Here is a 17,500-nt window from a genome sequence, read left to right as displayed (position 1 = left end):
CCTCTCTCTCACCGCCTCGACCCCCCTTTTCTCTGGCCGATGGCCTCGAGAAGCCCGCCAACGCGGACGGGGCAGCCCCGCCACAGCGGCGACCGGAGCAGAGACACCGGGGGACACGGGAACGGCACCACCGCTCAGCCTCGGGCACCTCGAGTCGACCCGGAGCGCTCCAGGAGCACCGCGAAGGGCCGACGACGCACGGAACGCGGCTCGCGCGCCCGAGGAGGACGCGCGGCACGGCGGGGGAAACGCGGGCCCCTGCCCCACCGCGGGGAGGGGCCGACCCACCGCCAAGGCACCAGGGCGCGGGAGGGGTGATCCCCTCTCCCGCACGTCTGGGTCCCCGACCACGAGGAGAGGGCGGGGAAGGCGAAGGTCAGGCCGGATACCGCACCCCTGCCTTCCGCACACCACCGGCAGGTGGGGCGGAGAAGCGAGGGGCCCGCTGGCAGCACGAGAAGAGCGGTCCCATTCGCAGTGAATGTCCGTCCCTCGCCTGGCGCGGCTTAGGCCCGGCCCGGGGAGAGCACCACGTCACCACATCGATCGCGAGAAGGGAGGCGAAAACGGCCAGACCCCGCCACCCGGGAGGGCAGGGCGCCGAGTCGGGAAAGACAAAAGCGAGCCTGAGTTTCAAAACACGAGACAAAACCAAAACAGCAGCCGAGCAGGAAGAAACGCCTCGGGAAAAGGCAACCCCCTCGTAAAAGGCCAAAAAAGGGGGAAGGGGGGAGAGTCGAGCGCGGGTGGCGCACGCCCGCCGTATCCCAGCACTCGTGAGCAGCCTCGGGATGGCCCAAGCACGCGAATGCGGGAGAGAGCCCCAAACAAATCAAAAAAAAACAAAAACACAGAAAGCGCGGGGAACCAGCACTCGGGAGGCCGGGGCGGTGGCAGGGCCGGTCTTACAGAAACAGCCCCTCGCTCAGATAACCAAAAAAAAAAAAAAAAAAAAAAAAAAAAAAAAGGAAAAGCAGCCGGTAGAGGCCGGGGTAGGAAAAGGCAGGCGAGGACAGCCACCAGAAAGAAGCCCAACTTTAAAAAGCCTCGCCCGCTCCCCGAACCCCCCCGGGTGAGAGCGACGGACAAACCCAGCAGCACGGGAACGCCTGACACGCAAAGGGGCACCGGGGCCCCGCCAAAGTCCACGGAAAAGTCGGGTTGTCCCAAACGCCGCCTCACCGAGGCCCGTGGCGGGAAGCGCGCGGGGAGCAGAGGGCCCCCGGCCGGCGCCTCGTCCGCCCGCCACACCGAACACCTCCGGGTCGCCGTCGATGTCGGAACCCGGAGGCGGCCTCGAGATCGGAGCACTCGGACGTCCAAAGAGCCTGCGCGCCGGCACGACGGGCTCCCGAAGCGCGCGGAGGGCGGCAGAAAAGCCACAGAGACGGGCGTCCGAGGAGAGCGGCTCCGTCCACCCCTCGGCGACAACCACCGAGGGACAGCGTGTCAGCACTTACCTGCAGGTACAAAACGCCCGCGTCGCCAAGCTAAAAGTGCGTGCCCGGAAGCGGGGCGAGTCCACCGGTGACGGCGGCCTCCCGGAACCGAGTCCCGGCCACCCGTGTCCAGGACGTCCCCATCAGAGACACGACCGGAGCCCACAGGGATAGCTGGTCGACCCCTCTGGGGGCAGAAAGGGACCCCGGCGACGACTCGAGAGCCGTAGCGGGCCGGGCACACCTTCCCCGGCCGGTGAGCGGAACGCGGAGCGGGGGGCGGGGGGGGACTCACCCGCGGCAGGCACCTCCGACGAACGGACCGCGCGAGGGCACGCGGGCGGGCGAGGCCGCGTCTGCGCCGGGCGACCGCCTACCCGGGGACCGGTCCCTGACTCCCGAGGAGCCAGGGCCGGCCGGCGGCCGAGCGGCCCCGTCCCAACTCCAGCCCCCAAGGCTCGGGCTCGCTCCGTCCGCTAGGCCTCCGCTCGCGGAAGAGCTCTCCGGAAAGTCCCGGACCAGCCGCACCAGCAGACGCGGAGCCCGGGAGCGCGGCGACAGCCTGCCCTCCCGCGAACCCGCAGGTCCAAACTACGACAGACAGGCGACGCAGCGCCACCGCGCCACCGCGGCCGCAGGGCCGCCCGGCTCCCCGGAGCAGCCGGGACTCTGCCCGGCTCACCACGGCCACACGTCATCCCTTGGCCCGGCCGCGGAAGTCAAAGGGATGCCTGCTATATAAAAGCGGCCGCCAGGTGGCGCTCGCCTTCAACTCCACTTGCACTTCCACGGGATCGCTCGCCCGCCCGACTCCCAGACCCGGAGGGGACGTGGAAAAAAAAAAAAATCACACGGAGAGGCGCTCCGCTGGGCTCTCGCCATCCTCCCCGCCCTCGCTCCCACCCTCGGCCGCCAGCCCCGGGCGCCTAAAAACAAAAGAAAAGAGGAAAGCCAGCGGCGTGCCGGGGGCCGGGCGGGCTCCGGCCGCGAAAGCGAAACAAACCACGGGAAGGACAGCTGAGGGAACCCATCGGCCCCTCCCGGAGAAAAACGGGAGGAAACGAGAGGCTCTTGCTCCGAGACACACAGACCCAGCTAGGTCCACGACCCCGGGACCGATTGACACACAAAGTCCGTCCGCCTGACAGCCAGCCGAGTCGGGGGCGGGAGGGGACTGACTCCGCCGAGACCGTGACGGCAGGTCAGGTCCTTCCCGGCACCCGAGTCACAGAACACGCCAGGATCGATCCCGCCGCGGCTTCGCGTCTCGGGCTGCGCTCCGCGCGGGCGGCCGGGGAGAGAGGTGTTGATCTTTGGGGCCTCAGGATCGTGGGGGTGGCGGAGCCGATCAAGGGGTGGAGCGCCTGCCTAGTAAGTTTAACCGTGTGCTCCAGAGCAGGCAGATTCGCTAGTCCAGTCAGGAGGAGGAGGAGGAGGAGGAGGAGGAGGAGGAGGAGAGCATGTCTGTCTGAGTTTCAAAAAAAAAACAACCTCTCCGAGGGCCGGGCGGGCCTCCGGCCGCGAAAGCCAAACAAACCACGGGAGGACCGAGGGACAGACACCTCCTTGAGCCCAACGGCCCCATCTGGAGAACACAGGGGGGAAACGAAACGAGCGGCTCTTTCTCCGAGACATGACAGACAGACAGTCCAAGGTCCACGACGCCGGGACCGATTCATACAGAAAGTCCGCCTGACAACCGACTCCACACCCCACTCACCCCGAGACCTCCCAGGAGTCAGATCCCGGCCGTGGCTTCTCATCCCACCCCACATTCGTTCCACGCAGCGTCCGCTAGGTGACGCCCCGGGACCTTGGAAATCGTCCCATCCCTGACAGGGCAGCCCCGAGGAAGTCAAAACTGCCCCTTCCTTCGTGAGGCTTGTGAATTCACGGCGGGCAGCGACGAGAGAAAGAGAAGCGGCAAGGGCCTTGGGAGACCCCAGAGAGGAGTTCAAAAAGGAAACCGGACCCAGAGGTGTACAGACAGCGCTTCTTCCCCGCCCCCCCCGCCCCCCCCCCCCCACACGCACAGAGTCCATCTGTCCCGCCCTGTCCAGACAGAAGCCCAGGAGGACTCTCCGGGGATGCTGCTGTTTCCAGCAGTTCAGGATCTGATAGCGGTTTCAACTTCACTCTCCTCGTCTGCAAAATCGCACCCCCCCCTCCCTCCCGTGTCCCTGTCCCTTCCCGGGTCCTCGGTGTCACTCACTTCACATCCCCTCCCTCCCCTGTGTCCCTGTTTGACAGGGAAGAAGAAAAGAACCCCGCCGCCGCCGCCGCCGCCGCCGCCGCCGTCGCGCAGATACACGTAAAGGACAGCGCCTCTCAGCTCCTCACCACACAGCATCAGTGGGGGTCACAGTGACACGAACACGACACGACACGAGAGAGCCTCCTCTGACAGGGAACGATGAGAACCGGGGGCCCGGCCCGCCCCCGCCCGGGAATATCAAGTCGGGCCCTGGCACCGGCTGGGGTGCTGTTGGGAATACATTGGCCGTGTGTGGCCTCCACAGAGCACTCGGGAAGCTCCACTTGTCCAGCATCCACACAGGGTTTGGTCTGTCGGTCTAAACATCAAATGCCTGCTTTTTTTTTTTTTCCTACGTGATTTAAGAAGGTAGTGTGTCAAAATAACTACGACTCTGACTCTATGATTTTAGACGCATGATGCATTCAGACAGAATGCTCGTGACATCTGAAAGTACAATGGGGTGTAGTTTGAGCTATATACAGTGTGTCGCATTTGTGTTTTATGGAACATAGCTGGTATAAATTCACATCAGGAACATCAGAGAGAGTTATGACTTCAGGATGTCAGATGGAACCCCCATCACGTTACCCATCAAGAAATAGTTACAGAGGATACACCAGATACACCAAAGGAAATGGGGAGGAGGCTCCTGTAGGTGTCACCTGGCTGGCAGGCACGGCCAGGAGTGAGAGGGGAGCTCCTTTATTCAAACAGAGTTATGTTTTGAGAACACTTTCAGGTTCCCAGCAAAGCTGAAAAGAAGGGAGGAAGGGAGAAAGGAAGGAGGGAGGGAAGAAGGACGGAGGGAGGGAGGGAGGGAGGCAGAGAGAGGGAGAGAGAGAGAGAGAGAGAGAGAGAGAGAGAGAGGAATACAAAGAGAGAGATAAAGAGTTAGAGAAGTAGACAGAAATGCAGAGTGAGCTAAGAAAGAACTAAGTGGAGAGAGAGGTAGAGAGAGTTAAGAGAGAGGTAGAGACAGAGAGAGGAAAGGAGGGAGAGAGAGGGAGGGAGGGAGAGAGAGAAATGTAAACGGAAACAGAAGTAGAGAGAGAGTTGAGAGAGAGAGGGAGGGAGAGAGAGAGAGAGAGAGAGAGAGAGAGAGAGAGAGAGACTCTACCTCCCTTTCTCCTCTACCTCTTATCTTCTCTCTGCCTCTCTCCTCTCTCTCTGAACTTTCTGTTTACCTTTCTCCCTCCCTCCCTCCCTCCCTCCTCCCTCCTCCTCACAGGTGAGAGATTTTCTCTGGAGTTAGGTCTTTTGCCACGAAGGGGAGCCCTGGCCCGCCTCGGAGGCCCACAACAGCCCTCAGACTCAGCAGAGGGCCCACGCTCGGGCGTCCTGCTGTCCTTGCCCTATTTCACCGGGAGATGGCGGGAGAGAACCGCTTAGGACGCCAGCAAGCGAGAGCTCGCTCAAGGGAGGGGCTCCTCCCGGGCGGGTTTTCCCGCCCAAGGGCAAAGGCTGGAACAAAAGGCACGGTTTGTAAGAGAGGAGCACTTGTGAAAAGGAGCTCAGAACTTGGTTTACAAAGTAGAAAAGGGACTGCGGATGGCACTCAGTGACAGACGGCCTGCTTAGAGAGTCCCAGGCCTGTCGGAAAGGTCACACCGGTGATAGCGCGTGGGGGAGGGGGTTCCAACCAGTTCTTCTGGCACGGAGAGGCAGCCGTCTTTGTCTTGCAAATCGAGTCACAGCAAAGACAAAAAGAGACCCATTGAAAGCTGTTAAAAGCCCCACCTATGTACCTCAGGACTTCCTGCAAAAGCAGAGTTGGCTGGACGAGACACTGAACTGACCCTAGATCACGGTTTATGGATTCCTCGGTTTTGTTTAAGATGTATGCTTAAAAGAAGAAAATTTTTAAAAATCCTTCAGAACGGAGGGTTGCGGCTCATGTGGCAGAGTGCCTCTCTAGCAAGCACAAGGCCATCAGTTCAAACCCCAGCACCGATAGGCAGCTACATAAATACATACAGAAATGAACAAGAACATGAATAAAGACATAAATAAACAAAACAGTGCTGGGGGGTTGGGGCTGGGGACAGCTGGCCTAGCGTTCAGTTCACGAGGCCCTGGGTTCCATCCCCATACCGGAGGATAGCCCAAAAAAAAAAAAGAAAAGAAAAGAAAAAAGAGCTTTTGGATCTGCTTAGTGCTTTGTTTTCCACATAGAAGAAAAGTTTGTTTTCATTTCGGGCTGTGTATCACGGACAGCAATTTGGAAATGAGATTCTTTCAATACAATAATTAAGGGCTGCCTAGCAAGAAGGAGGCCCTGAGTTCAAACCTCAGTAGCACACAAAAACAAACCAAAAAATGAGAAAGAAGAAGATAAAAAGAGGGCCGGAGGCAGTAGTTCAAACCAGCAGTAGTTCAAACCAGCAGTAGTTCAAACCAGCAGTTAGGTAGCTTACTGCAGATAGCCAACAACTTTTCTGGAGAGAAACAGCCATCCAAATCCAAACCATTTGTGGTACACTCCCGTCATCCAGGCACTAGAGCACCTTCCCTATGGTGTGCATCTAAGGAACGAGGAGGCCAGGCCGCTACCATCCTGAGATCAATCCCCAGTATTGCCAAAAAAGAAACCCCCCAAAAATTAGGAAGCAAGTCCATTTGAAGTGAGTTCAAATTCCTGTCCTGCCAAACAATAAAGATTAAATAAATAAATACACAAAACACCGAACATACGTACAGACATACATAACATGCGGCAGCAACCACCAAAAAACACCCATGCCTTTCTTACAGCCCGACCAGCTCCAGCTCCTTTTTTCTGTTAAAGCAATTTTTTTTTTTTTTTTGGTGGTACTGGAGTTTGAACTCAGAAACACAAGCTTGCTAGGCAGGCACTCTGACACTTGAGTCACTCCGCCAGCTCCCACTTTTTCTATTAAGATCACATCTCTACACAGAGACCCTCTGTGCCTGCTCATCTGTAAACTACTCGGAGAGTCTGCTACACGTCTGTCACATCAGCACAGGGACTCCCACTTAAGCAGAAGATACTCCAGCCCACATCTAGGAATGTCTAACCCTAACCCTAACCCTAACCCTAACCCTAATCCCCGTCCCACTGACTGCCTCTCAGACTCAGAGGACTAGCTTTTTTCTAGACCAGGTCCAACGTGAGTGAGACTCTGTGTTTCTTTTGTTTCCGAAAACACATCTCTTATGGAATGCCTGTTCCCTTGCCCCGTACAGAGGCCTCCCATCTTGAACCGACCTATTCCCTGAGATGGGAGACACGCACTCCCCCACCTTCTCTGCTTCCCCCCCCCAACAAAACCCAATCGTGAAACCGCTGTTATTTTCATCAGGACATGGAGTTACCAAGACATAAAGTGACTTCCTTCAAGCTACAACAATTAGAATGACATGATGGAAGAGGGGCTTGGTTTTGGTTTTTTGAGACAGGATCTCTGAGGAAACTGTGTAGGCTGTCACCACGTAACTCCAGGGGGGACTTCCAGTTCTTAGAAGAATTACTATTCCACATTCAATTTGAGAAATAAATTAAATATTGGAAGATGACACCATTTTCTGGTGAACGGTGAATTGTCACCTCCCTATAGTTAGAATCAACGGTAGAAAAGGAACATAAGGTTTTCACATCCTTTCCCTGAAGGAAAGCATAGGCTTTTTTCTTTTTTACACCCCCAAGCGTATCAGATGACAGGACGTAAATGTAGTCAATGAGAATCGGAAGGGGGAGAAAATCAGAGACCCTTCCATTATACTCCCACCTTTACAAGGACCGGGGTTGTGGTTCAAGTGGTACAGGTTGAACCTCTGCTTGGTGAGCAGGAGGCCCTGAATTCAAACCCCGGTCTCACCCCGCCCCCCCCCCGATTTAAATAAATAAAAGGAAAAAAAATGAAATAAATAAATAAATAAATAGGTGAAGCTTGAGCAAATTCAGTGGTATGGTATTTCACCAGGGGTGGGAGAAAAATCCTTCCCATAAGAGGAGTGAGGGAATCATCAGGCAATAGAGTAAGTTTCAAAAAATTCTTTTCACTTTACATACATGTACATTGTATATTTTTTTGCACTTCACACATAAAATGTTTTTAAGTTCCATATATGGACACATAGATAAATAGATAGATAGATAGATAGATAGATAAGATAGATACGTATGTCACACACGCAGAAGCACACATATGCACACGTATTTATTTGTAGTACTGGGGTTTGAACTCAGGGTAGGCACAGTACCACCTGAGCCACTCGCCAGCCCAAATACTAACATAGGATTAAACTTAAGGCTTTGCTCTTGCTAGGCAGGGGCTCTGCCTACACCACAGCCACACCACATTGCCCTTCCTCCCAAATATATTTTGAATTACTATTACTGTCGTCGTCGTCGTCGTTGGGACTGACTGGGATTTACATTCAGGGGCTCAAGCTTGCTTCAGTTTTCAGCAGCCAGATGCTCTCCCCCCCGCCCCCCCCCCGCCCCCCATCGTAACTACTTTCCAGGGGCCGAGGCCAGGTCGCAGGAGAATATCGGCTGCAGATGGATCCCTGGCCTTCTCGGGGACACCACACAACCCTGGCTGTACTAAAGCTGAGCATATGTTCTTTCTTCTTCTTTTTTTTTTTATTATTCATAGGTGCATACAAGGCTTGGGTCATTTCTCCCCCCTGCCCCCGCCCCCTCCCTCTCCCCCCCACCCCCTCAATACCCAGCAGAAACTATTTTGCCCTTATTTCTAATTTTGTTGTAGAGAAAGGATAAGCAATAACAGGAAGGAACAAGGGCTTTTGTGGGTTGAGATAAGGATAGCTATACAGGGAGTCGACTCACATCGATTTCCTGTGCGTGTGTGTTACCTTCTAGGTTAATTCTTTTCGATCTCACCTTTTCTCTAGTTCCTGTTCCCCTTTTCCTATTGGCCTCAGTTGCTTTTAAGGTATCTGCTTTAGTTTCTCTGCGTTAAGGGCAACAAATGCTAGCTAGTTTTTTAGGTGTCTTACCTATCCTCACCCCTCCCTTGTGTGCTCTCGCTTTTATCATGTGCTCAAAGTCCAATCCCATTGTTGAGTCTGCCCTTGATCTAATCTAATGTCCACATATGAGGGAGAACATACGATTTTTGGTCTTTTTTTTTTTTGAATTTTCATGCTTTTCACTCAGCTCACGAAGTGAGAAGCGGAAAAAAACTGACACTGTCACTTGATCTTTTCTCCCCTAATGAAACACTCATGCATTCTGCCAGCCTTCTTTCAGTGATCTTTTGGTTTCTTAATAATGTAGGGATCACAGTATAGCAAAGGGAAATAATGTCTCTGCTTGGTGCTTTTAAGCAAAAGGCAGACTGGGAAGAAGTAGGTATGTCCCTGACTGAGAAGCCTGTTTCATTTTGGAACAGATTCAACTTAGTTTCGGGGAAAATCTAGAATTCATTCATAGAGTTAGAAACGAACCAGGAAGACAATGATGGGCGGGGGTACAGCTCGGTGGTAGAGTGTGCTTGCCTAGCGTGCGCAAGGCCCCGGGTCTGATCCCCAACGTGGAAAAAAAAAACTTTACATGGCAATTGCTGCCTCGCATCCCTTTCAGAGCATTTGACAGCACGACTCATTCCTAATTCTTCAACATTTGAAGAGATTACGACAACTGAAGAATTTCAAACGAAAGTCCACTTAGGCGATAGACAGCAATGGAACTAGAAAACCGTTTACTATCCAGTTGCCATGCGTTAGGGTTATACTAAGTGTCGTTACAGACCCTGTCCGGCAGGGAAAATTGAGAAAACCATAGTCCCTTCTAACAACAGTCGTCTGTCTAGATGTCACCATAAAGGCAAAAGGTTTGTTCTTATGCCCATTTCCTCTAAGTAAACCAGACCACACCTGTGGGGTCAAAATACAAAAATACATGAGGCTCAAAGCACCATGACTGAAGACAAGTCAGTTATAACACCTGCTGTATGAGCAAAGGCAGAGAACATAGTGTTCCCTTTGTCAAACCATTCTACATAGCACTACTTCCAACTCCCCTCTTGATCCCAGCCCTTGATTTCCCAAATTCAATGTTTGGTGTACCTAGGTCATTACTGAATTCAGCTTTCTGGGTCCTTTAATTTGCTGTGTAGGTACTCTATCCTAAATGTGATTAATTGCAAAAAAAAATAATAATAATAATAATAATAATAATAATAATAATCTCTTCAAGAAACCTTCATAACAAAATACCAGATTCCCCACTGACAAGAAAAGGGGATCAAGTTTAACAGGCCAGAATAGAAGACAAGGAGTCTGGCAAAGCATAGAAGGCACATGACAGCTCTGACCTCAGACCCCTATGCTAAAGGAGTCACTGGCAAAAAACCCCAAGGTATAAGAGCTTAACTGTCCAGAGTCAAGTGGGAAATGAATGTGTCTTCCCATCTAGTCATCCTCTGAGCCCTCAGCAGACCTTTCATCTGTAGCCACTTTCCAATTTGTGCATTTATCTGTCCTCTCCTGTATTTCATCGTTAGCCAGGCTAACCTCACTCAGAATGATGTTCTCCAGTTCCATCCAATTACCAGCGAATGATAACATTTCGTTCTTCTTCACGGCTGCATACGATTCCATCGTGTATAGATACCACGTTTTCTTAATCCATTCGTCAGCGGTGGGGCATCTTGGCTGTTTCCATAACTCGGCTATTGTGAATAGTGCCGCAATAAGCACGGGTGTGCAGGTGCCTCTGGAGTCATCCCTTTTCACAGTCTTTTGGGTATAGCCCCAAGAGCGGTATTGCCGGATCAAACGGTAGATCGAGGTCAAGCTTTTTAAGTAGCCTCCAAATTTTTTTCCAGAGCGGTCGTACTAGTCTACATCCCCACCAACAGCGTACGAGGGTTCCTTTCACCCCCCCCCCCCGCATCCTCGCCGACACCCGTTGTCGGTGGTGTTGGCGATGACGTTGGCTGTTCTGACAGGGGTGAGGTGGAATCTCAGTGTGGTTTTAATTTGCATTTCCTTTATCGCTAGAGACGGTGAGCATTTTTTCATGTGTCTTTTTGGCCATTTGAATTTCTCCTTTTGAGAAAGTTCTGTGTAGTTCACTTGCCCATTTCTTTATTGGTTCATTAGTTTTGGGGGAATTTAGTTTTTTAAGTTCCCTATATATTCTGGTTATCATCAGTCCTTTGTCTGATGTATAGTTGGCAACTATTTTCTCCCACTCTGTGGGTGTTCTCTTCAGTTTAGAGACCATCGCTTTTGACGAACAGAAGCTTTTTAGTTTTATGAGGTCCCATTTATCTATGCTATCTCTCAGTTGCTGTGCTGCTGGGGTTTCGTTGAGAAAGTTCTTACCTATACCTACTAACTCCAGAGTACTTCCTACTCTTTCCTGTACCAGCTTTAGAGTTTGGGGTCTGATATTAAGATCCTTGATCCATTTTGAGTTAATCTTGGTATAGGGTGATAGACATGGATCTAGCTTCAGTTTTTTTGCAGACCGCTAACCAGTCTTCCCAGCAGTTTTTGTCGAAGAGGCTGCTATCTCTCCATCGTATATTCTTAGCGCCTTTGTCAAAGACAAGTCGGTGATAGTCGTGTGACTTCGTATCCGGGTCCTCTGTTCTGTTCCACTGGTCTTCGTGTCTGTTTTTGTGCCAGTACCGGGCTGTTTTTATCGTTATTGCCTTGTGATACAGTTTGAAGTCAGGTACCGTGATACCTCCTGCATCGTTCTTTTGGCTGAGTGTCGCCTCGGCTATCCGCGGCCTCTTGTGTTTCCATATAAATCTCACGGTAGATTTTTCGATCTCTTGCAGAAACCTTGTGACTTCTTCCTGTACTGCTATGTGGTATTTAACTCTGGAGTTCATGCGTGTTAACTTGCAAGAAAGAGTGCTTCAGACTGTGAGGGAAAATATTCTGCACGAGTAAAGCCAGAAAATGGTCAATTTAAAGGCTCTGGACAGTCTGTAGAAAAATTCTTTTATTTTTTCAAGTCACCTGCAGAAATAAAGGAATGTTGCCTATCATTTTATCTTATTGACATTTCGACCTGTATTGCCCAGCATTGTTTTCCTTGGGACACGTGCACGTATGTTTACATGTATTTTGTTAAAATTGGGTTAGAGCATGTGTAGTGAGTTGTAGCACATTTTACCAACTAAATGAGTTCTGTGAAAATAAAGACTCTTTTGTAACATTGATGTAAATGACTCCAGGATAGTCCATGGTGTGGCCGTATAATTTTTTCCACGCTTCCCATGCTGAGGATGAGGAGACTGGAGACAGGGAGGTTAAGAAGAGTGGCCCACGATCAAAAAGGAAGGGCAGGACCCAAACCTGACTCACCCCGAAGCCTACACCTGTGGCTTGCTGCACCACTCTCCAGCTCTTTCTGTGATTTGAGAGAATCAAGGACGATTTTCAGTTTTGTGGCTTGTCAGTGGCCTTGACTGGCTCATCCTCTCTGCCGGGACTCACTTCACGTGTGAGTAGTTGGACCATGAATCCTCGCAGAGGAAGATACCAGGCTTCACCAGGAAATGGGTCCTGAGGCAGCCTCAAGATCTGAACGAGGCAAGTGCTTGCAATTCCAGTTACTTAGGAGGCCACAGCAGGAGGATCCAGGTTTGAAACCAGCCTTGGAAGCATAGCAAGTCCTCATCACAAAAAACAAACACGGATGAACCAAAAAACCACGGGGCCGGTGTCTCTGCTGTGACTCCTGGTCTGTCCTGTCCTGGCCAGTGTTAGCTGTGAGCCTAGCTCTTGCAGCTGTGAAACGAAGCACATGCCCACATGTCTACATCCGTGTTTGACTGCCTCAAGTAAATTTATGTATAAAAATGTCCTTATGAATATCATTAAGTGGTACGTTAACATGGCTACTTCTCTAATTGCCTTAATTTTCCTAACACAGATTAGGTATTTCTAAATTAATTCAGGACCATGATTCGTGGTATTCTGACTGTGGAGCAAGTGGGAACCAGCTCCGGCAAGGCCGACTGTTTGCACACACGATGGGAGCGACAGGTGACGGGGATACACACAGGTTCTCATCTGCGAGAGAACCGGTGGGGTTAGGAAAATCCAGGCCATCGCCATAGAGCTGAGTCCTTACTCCAGAACTTTCTGTGATGACGGAAGGGTTTCTCTGTGATGGGCACCTGAGCACATGGGATGTGACTGGCACAACCAAGGAGCTGGACTTTAAATTTCACTTATTTTTAACTAATTTAAATATGAATAGCTAATGTGGATAGCAGTTTCCAGAAGGAATGGCACAGCTCCAGAGCAAAAGTGGATTTGTTCAGTGATTTCAGGTTTTTAGCTAAACTCACAAGACCAGCAAATCAGTTGAGTTTGCCTTTACGATTCTGAAATTCCAGCCACTGAAGCCTTCCCATGATTTCTGTCTTTTTGCTTTTTCGTGGTGCTGGGGATTGATCCCAGGGCCTTTCGATCTCTTTAACGAACGTCATTGGAATTTTGATGGGAATCGCGTCCAACACGTAGATGACTTTGGGGAGTACCGACATTTTTACTGCGCCGATTCTCCCAATCCACGAGCACGCGTACGTTCTTCCTAAAGCTTGCAATCGTCCGCTATCCTCATCTCCCCCCACCCACCCCCACCCACTCCCCCCGCCATCTGCCGCGCGCGTGCGCGCACAAACACACACAGAGAGAGAGAGAGAGAGAGAGAGAGAGTTGACCTCAGGGCCCCATGCTCACCAGGTAGACAACTCTACTACTTGAGCCACGCCCCTAGCCGAGTTTTTGTCTTTTTGTTTGTTTTGGGTGGGTGTGGTGTGGTGTGGTGTGGTGTGGTGTGGTGCTTCTTCTGGGTGGCCGGGGGACAAGATGGCTGGCGGGCCAGGGCAGAAAATGGCGGGCCTTCGTGTGTCAGCGGGGGAGGGGAACTAGAGTCGGAACTCGGTGCTTCTGCGCTCCAATCGCTTCAGTGCAATTGGGCTTCCGGTCCAGTTCGCTATGGTTATTTTGGAGAAGAGGGGTCTCTGGAATTATTTGCCCAGGCTAGCTCATGCCTCAGCAAATCAAAGAAATCAAGGATTTCCCGTTCACAGCAAGCCAAAGGGTGCCAGTGTGCGTGAAGTTTAAAGTTCACCGCACAGATAACCTTTACACCTGGATCATCAGCAGACAAGGAGAAGGCAGAGGGCAAGAAGCAGTCACCTGCTCCCAGCTATGGCAGTGAAGGAGCTAAAACGAAGCAGACACACAGAACCGTATTAAAATTTGGAAAAGAAAAGAGGGGAACCCTGTCCCCACTTTACTCTTTTCTATCTCAGCAAACTCTCTCGCTGTACACTAAACTGAAAGAAAGAAAGAAAGAAAGAAAGAAGAAAAGCAAAGGGCTTGTGGCTCAGGAAACAAAACAAAATCAAAGGAGATTGCAGTTACCTTCCAAATAAAGAAGGTCAAGTACCTTTTATTACATACATATACCTAAAGAAATGCTGACATAGAGTTCACACTCCAGGGGAAAACAGAAAGAAAGACATTACAGAAATACCAGAAAGATACTCAATCATCAAGTAGCTATGAGTTGAATGATTCTCATATTTGCAAACAGACTCTGTGGCAATTCGATGTTTTGTAAAGGGAAAACAGAGGCAGGTGTCTTTTCCCTGTTTCACCAGTTTGAAATTTGAGGTTTCAATGTTACCGTCCCCCACACCACAACAATAATATGACAAAAAGAAAAAAAAAAATTGCTTTTTTTTTTTTTTTATGCCGTAGGTCCCGCAGGGCATTCTAATACACGGCTAAGGTTGTGACTCCTCACTGAGTCCACGTATTCCAAAACTTATAAGAAAATTACTGGAAAAATGGGGACTCGGTACTTGGCGTCTGTCAGTGACAAATCAAACACCCGTGGTTGCTGCGTTACCAGGTGCCTACTTTCATTCATTACAACCATCTCATTGTAAGATGAAACCAACGAATGGAGTTTTTTCTAGGGCCGAGAAAGGTTTAAGTAATTCAGCAGCGGTATCAGCCAGGCACCAGTGGCTCACGTGTGTAATCCTAGTTACTCAGGAGGGAGAGATCAGGAGAATCCAAGTTCAAATCCAGCCCCAGGCAAATCAAATAGTTCCAGAAAACAGGGCTGGTGGAGTGGCTTAAGGTGTAGGCCCCGAGATGAAACCCCAGTACCCATCCCATCCCCTCCACCCCCCAAAGTTCAGAGATATTGTCAAAGTGCTACACGTGTGCTCATCGTCGCCAAGCAAAACTACTGCTGTATTAGATGGAGTTCCCTCTTTATTTATTTATTTTTTCTTTCCGGACCTGGGGTTTGAGCTCCTTTTCATGATGCAGCATCTCGCACAGGAGCCGTCTACATCTTGTTTAACGCACACACGCACAGGAGCGACATTTATCGACGGACCTTGCTCGGCCAAAAGACAAGAAAAAAACTAAAGAGAAAACTCAAACAGCAGATCAGCCTGGTCATTTGCCACTAAGTCTTATCAAAATCACCTCAGCTCGTCTGTCCGTCCGTCCGTCCGTCCGTCCGTGTGAACACAGACTACCGCCCGGGAGTAAAACTGGCGTGGCGTAGCATAACGCTTATACATTTTTAGGAGTTTTAACTCAGAGAGAAAACGATTCAAAGTACAAATAACAGTAACCTAAGCATTATCCTTGCTTCTAAGATCTAAGTAGAAGTTTTATTTTTCAGTCTCTATTGAAACGACCCGGTCACTCTAACCGCCCGGCAACTCTCAGTTAGCAAAAGTAAGCATTCTTTGTGAAAGAGCAGGTCACAAGAAATATTTTCTGGACTCTAGTTTTTTTTTTGTGGTTGTTTTTTGTTTTTTAAAGTGACAATAGATTCCAGTTATCACCAGGAATCTAAATGAAAACTCACAAAGGGTAGCTCTGAAATCCTGTCCTCTTCCTACCCCTTATCACGATTAAGCAAATAAAAGTATTTATTTAAAGGAACTATCAACAAGTCATCGGTACTGCACATCCACCGATGAGCGAGTCCCCCTGAACTTCCACAGCCGGTCCGCACGAGCGACCGACCGCCCGCTTCAAAAATCCAACCCATCGGAGCTCTAGCTAACAACCACACAAATACAAACCCAGCAGTGACAAAACACCGGAAACGTTCACAAAGCGAGACAAGAAAGACGTGACGTGAACACATCTTTTCGTTCTCTCTCTCCGTAAGCCACTTTCCACTGCCGTCTAAAGCTTCCATTTTATAATCTCTGAAAGAGGAGACGCATCCTCGACTGGACTTTCCCAACCACCCACAACGCGTAGGTAATGGGGATTCATCTCGGGGGTGATGATTTTGGACTGGGTAGAGGCAAGAGCGTTGTCCATGCCACAGGCTGGCAGTATGAGGCCCTCAGTTCAAGCCCCAGTACCACCCGCCAGCACCAAAATGGAAGGAAGGAAGGAAGGAAGGAAGGAAGGAAGGAAGGAAGGAAGGAAGGAAGGAAGGAAAAATAAATACAAAGGAGAGAGAGTGAGTGAGTGAGTGAGTGTGTGTGTGTGTCTGTGTGTGTGAGATCTGAAAGGGCCAAAATAGGATAAGCCAAAAAGTGAACTTTTTTCTTTAAAAAAATCAATAACGTCTTAATGCTTTCTAAAAAATGTAAAACTCGGTAACAACTTTATGACAAAATCTGCATTTAAGAAAAGCCTGTGTGGAACCAGCACGATTACAGCTGGGGATGTAGCTCAGCGGTCGAGCGTTTGCCTAGCATGCTAGCAAGGAGGAAGCTCTGGGTCTGATCCCTCCCTCGTACTGCAAATCAGTAGTAAATACATAAATAAATTTATTTTTATAAATTAATAAGTTTATATAAATTTTTAAATAAATAATGTTAGTAAAAATAACTAATGAAAACTCAATACATGAATCCAGCAGAGTTAGAATCACCCTCATCGCCTTCTTATGTCCATCCCCCCGTCCCCCCGTCCCCCGTCCTCCCCCGTCCCCGTCCCCGTCCCCGTGTCCCTCCACCCCCGTCTCTTTCATCACAAAGAAAAACATTCCAGTGAATCATACTACACAAATATCAGGTTCCTAGAGAAAAAGCTGTAAGTGTTTTTTGGAGTAGGAAAAATAGCAGTAAAAGTTGGGATCTTAAATTGTAAAAACAACCGGCGTCAAATTTATAACAGCAGAACTCATTCTGTGCAGCGAACATAAGGAAATGTTACTGCGATCATTTCATTTTCTTCGTTTTAAATGAAGAAGTGCTGCCATCTTCTCCCTTCCTTATCCATCCACAGGTTTTCTTAGAGTATTTAAGCACAGTGGGATCTTATCAGAACCAAACAACCACCGGTACTATTTAAAAGCTCTCCACAGCCTCCTAGGCAGGACAGGTTCAAGAGAGAGCAGAACGCCTGTGTTCCATTTCATGCTGATGAAAAGAAGCAGGGATGCTGTGTCACACGGCCGGATCGATGCTCTGAATCTGGGGGTAGAGTGGGGACAAGGTGAGGTCTCGGTCAAGAAACAGCTTTTTACAAATACACAGAAGTCCAGGTCGAATTTGTTAACACAAAGCTGTGTTGCCAGAAAGGCCTCCGTTCGGACGGACGGACGGACGGACGGACGGTGCCCCGTGTCATTTCAGTCTGTGAGTCGTATGGCAAGGGATAGCACTTGAGGAGCTGCTACTTTATCCTCCCAAGTAGGGTACAAGCCGCATGCTTTATAATCTCTCTCACTCTCTCAGTCCGTCCGTCCGACCGTCCCTCCCGCTCCCTCCCTCCCATCGAGGGTGTTTTTATTAGGATGTGCACGTTCAGTATGGGTGAGGGGATTCGTAGTGACAATTCC

This window comes from Castor canadensis, chromosome 3 (genome assembly GCF_047511655.1).
Source record: "Castor canadensis chromosome 3, mCasCan1.hap1v2, whole genome shotgun sequence".
Lineage (NCBI taxonomy): Eukaryota > Metazoa > Chordata > Mammalia > Rodentia > Castoridae > Castor > Castor canadensis.
The sequence above is the reverse complement of the archived record's forward strand: the minus strand, read 5'-3'. Positions refer to the sequence as shown.